Genomic DNA, 4,723 nt, shown 5'->3' with positions numbered 1-4,723 from the left:
GGGAGGGGTTCTGGGTGACAATCCGCACATCTGCAGCAGTCACCTTCTACTTCTTTGCACCCATTCTACTGGGAAGGCTAAACACTGTCGCAAGATCAAGCAGAATAATATTCACATTACTGGGGTCCCTGAAGGAGAAGAGAGAGAATGGGCCAGAAAACATATTTGGAGAAATAATGCCCGAAAACTTCCCTAATCTGGGGAAGCAAAAAGACATCAAGATCCAGGAAGCCCAAGAGTTCCAAATAAGATGAACCCACTTCTATTCAACATGGTACTGGAAGTTCTAATCACAGAAATAAGTCAAGAAAAAGAAATAAAATCATCCAAATCAGANATAAGATGAACCCACTTCTATTCAACATGGTACTGGAAGTTCTAATCACAGAAATAAGTCAAGAAAAAGAAATAAAATCATCCAAATCAGAAAAGAAGAGGTAAAATTCTTTGCAGATGACATGATACTACTATAGAAAATCCTGTAGTCTCCACCAAAAAAATCTGTTATAACTAACAAATTCTATAAGCTTGCAGAATACAAAATCAATATACATAAATCTGTGGTATTTCTATTATATTAATAATAAACTATAAGAAAGAGAAAGTAAGAAAGCAATTTATAATTTCATCCAAAAGAATAAAACACGTAGGAATAAATTTAACCAAGGAGGTGAAAGACTTAAAATTGTAAGACATTGAGTGGCACCTGGATGGCTCAGTTAGTTAAGCATCTGCCTTTGACTCCGGTCTTGATCCCAGGATCCTAGGATCAAGTCTGGTATCAGGCTCCCTGCTCTGTGGGGAGCCTGCTTCTCCCTCTCCCTCTGCTGTTCCCCCTGCTTGTGCTCTCACTAGCTCGCTCGCTCTCTGTCAAATAAATAAAATCTTTTAATCGACACTTGAGAAACCACATACTTGCTGGTTGAGGCCAAAAGTCAACTTGACTACACTGTTCTGGGGAGAGGGGAGTTCAGCGCGTCTCATCAGTCAGTCCCAGGACTTGTAACAGGCCCTTCACATGCATTAAGTTCTTGCATGCACAAAGATGAAGGCTTTGGTACTGAAACCAGAGACCTCATGTACTCAAGAATTTTCACAGCTTATATTGGACAGATTTTCTTTTTAGGAATGAAAGAAAATTGTCCCATTTTTGAGCCATTCTTTTACATCAATTCTACAAAAGTGCATGTAACTTTATAAATATTTTTAAAAGATGAAGTTTGTAAATATTTAATATTCTGCCAGTTTGATTTTGAATTGTAAATGTTAAGTATTGTTCTCGAAGTTTTTATGTTTTATTACACTTTGTTAAAAAGAAAAATTATACATTTTTAGAATTTTTTATGAGTAAATTTAATGTACTGAAAATAATTTTTAAAAAGCTGTAAAAAAATTAAAAATTAAAAAATAAAATTAAAAAGACTATAAGACATTGATGAAAGAAACTGAAGAAGACACAAATAGACAGTGATAGTCTATGATCATGGACTGCAAGAATTAATATTATTAAAATGTCCACATTACCCACAGCAATTTACAGATTCAATGCAATCCTTTTCAAAAATTCTAATGGCATTTTTCATAGAACTACAACAAATAATTCTAAAATTTGTATGAAACCACAAAAAGTCTTGAAGTGCCAAAGCAATTTGGAGAAAAAAGAGCAAAGTTGGAGGTATCATGCTCCCTGATTTCAAACTATACTACACAGCTGTAGTTATACAAACACTATGGTACTGGCATAAAAACAGACATACAGATCAATAGAACAGAATAGAGAGTCCAGAAATAACCCACACATATATAGGCAATTAATTTCTGACAAAGGAGCCAAGAACCCACAATAGAGAAAGGACAGTCTCTTCAATAAGTGGTATTAGGAAAACTGGACAGCCATACGCAAAAGAATGAAACTAGACCATTACACCATACACAAAAATTAACCCAATATGGAGTAAAGACTTGAATGCAAGACCTGAAGCCAGAAGAGTACTAGAAGAAAACACAGGTGGCAAATTCCTTGACATAGCTCTTAGTGATCTGTTTGTGGATCTAACACAAAAAGCAAAGGAAACAAAAGCAAAATAAACAAATGGGACTACATCAAATTAAAAAGCTCTGTTCAAGGAAGAAAACCATCATCAAAATGAAAAGGCAATCCACTGAATGGGAGAAGATATTTATAAATAATATATCTGACAAGGTGTTGATAACCAAAATATATAAAGAACTCAAACAACTCAACCATTTTTAAAAAAACCCAATTAAAAAATAGGAAGAGGATCTGAATAGACATTGTTCTAAGGAAAACATACAGATGGCCAGCAGACACATGAAAAGATGTCCAACATCACTAGTTATTAGGGAAATGCAAATCAAAGCCACCATGAGATATCACCTCACAGCTGTTAGAACGGCAATTATCAAAAAGAAAAGAAATAAGTATTAGAGAGGATGTGGAGAAAAAGGAACCCTCCTGCAAGTTGGTGAGAATATAAGTTGCTGCAGCCACTGCGGAAAACACTATGAGGATTCCTCAAACCCTTAAGAACAACACGGTGCCTGGGTGGCTCAGTTGTTTAGGCGTTTAACTCTCAATTTTGGCTCAGATCATGATCTCAGGGTTCCACGACCGACTCCGCACTCAGCGTGGAGTCTGCTTGAGATTCTCTCTCCCTCTCCCTGTGCCCCTCCCCCCACTTGCACTTGTTTTCTAAACTAAGCAATTAATTAATAAAATCCGGTAGGGGGAAAAAGACTAGATCTACCATACGACCCAACTATTGCACTTCTGGGTATTTATCCAAAGAATATGAAAACACTAGTTCTAAAAGATATATGCACCCCCGGGTTCTCTGCAGCATTACTTACGATAGCCAAGATAGGGAAAAAACTTAAGTGTTCATTGACTGATGCATGAGTGAATGAAGGAGATGTAGTATACATACAATAGGATACTACTCAGCCATGAAGAAGAAGGAAGTCTTGCCATTTGAGATGACTTGGATGGACCTCGAGGGCATTCTGCTAAATGAAGTAAGTCAGACCTAGAAAGACACATACTGCATGATTTCACTCATGTTCGGAATCTAAAAAACAAAACAAATGAAAAAGCAAAACAATACAAAAACAAACTCAGAGATATGGAGAACAGATAGTTGGTTACCAGAGGGGAGGGGAGTCAGAGGTGGGCAGTGAATGAAGTAAATCAGCTGAGGGGTCACACATGGTAACTAGATGTTTGGTGGTGATCACTTTGTAGTTTATACAGAAATCAAATTATAATCGTACACACCTGAAACGTATGTAATGTTATATACCAATTTTTCCTCAATTAAAAAAAAAGTTGGAAAAAGATGAAAAAGAGAATTCAAAGGAAGGATATCAGAAGCTCGTGCATTCCAGCCTGGAAGCAGGCTCCCCCGTAGACCATCAAAGAGAACGGAAAAGAGGGAATCATAATAAAGGGTCTCCAGGCTGACATCCGGAGTGAACAAATGCAACCACTGTTGACTCTGTCACTTTCCTTGAGATGCAGACACACAGATGCTTTGGCCTGAGTCAGCTCACAGGCCTGCCCCTTGGGCGTGGGGAGAGCCTGTTCCCATCAAACCAACCCAAAGTAGAAAATATCATTCCCTAAAAGGAAATCAGGGTGTGGGCAGGACTGGAAGATAGATGCTGACTAACGATAGCAAATTCACAGAACGATGAGAGGGGAAGAATTATCTTTTGATTGCAAATCCTGTTCTTTTCTACCAGGCCCACTGCCACCTCACACATGCCAGGCCCAGAACTGCTTCTCTGTGGAGATTGTGGTTCATTTTTCCAGTGATGCAATGCCACTGTGTCTAAAGTCTTGTCACCAATGTCGAGTGTGGGGTGCTCTCTCCTCTGACATGAATAAAGAAGGCCTTGCAATTTGGGTGCTTAGAAACCGCAATGCAGTCTTTGTTTACCAAAGTCTTTAAAGATTGCTAATTTTCTCCCAGCTCCTAGTAGCACCAATTCTTTTATTGCTTTAAAATACAGAGTTTATAATATATTATTTTAGATTTTCAGCAGCCACATGTATTTAGCAATTAAAGATAATAGTGTTGCCAAGTGACTTTGCAAGATGCTGGCTTGTGCTGGTTCTGTTAAACAGAAATCCACACACAGGGGCTGTGTGACATCCTCTAGTCCCCGAGCCGTCCAATCAGCTGGAGCACAGATAATACACTTTTGTTCTCATGTAAATAGACTCTGCTCCACATTAATTCCAAAAGGTTTTATATTAGTTACCACATTCCCAAATATTTCAATAAAAAATGGTGGGCCTGTGGTCTTCACCAGAGCCAATACTGTGGGTGACCTGTCCATAAAACCGCAGTTCTTGTAGTTCCTACCTACCAATGCCTCCCTGCAAGCCCTGGAGACTCCACCCAAGGGCTTTTCCTGGCACAGTGGGGTCAGGCTACAAGGGACAGAGAGTTAATGCCCCAGAAGCAGCCCTTAACCGATTAGAAATGGGGGCTGGAGAGAGAGCCCAGCTTCACAGCATCTTGACCAGGACAGCTCTGGAGTCACTACACACTGTCACCCAGAGGGTCCCAGTGGGCTGAGCCCTATGCCCACAGCTTTCCCCATCTCACTCCTCTTCCCCTCCCAGAGCCCCTGAGTTTACCTCCCACAGAAACTACCACACTCAAACCCCTTGTCCCTCTTTGTCTGTTTCTGGGGG

This window comes from Ailuropoda melanoleuca, chromosome 6, assembly GCF_002007445.2.
Source record: "Ailuropoda melanoleuca isolate Jingjing chromosome 6, ASM200744v2, whole genome shotgun sequence".
In the NCBI taxonomy this organism is placed as follows: Eukaryota; Metazoa; Chordata; class Mammalia; order Carnivora; family Ursidae; genus Ailuropoda; species Ailuropoda melanoleuca.
Note: the sequence above shows the minus strand (reverse complement) of the source record.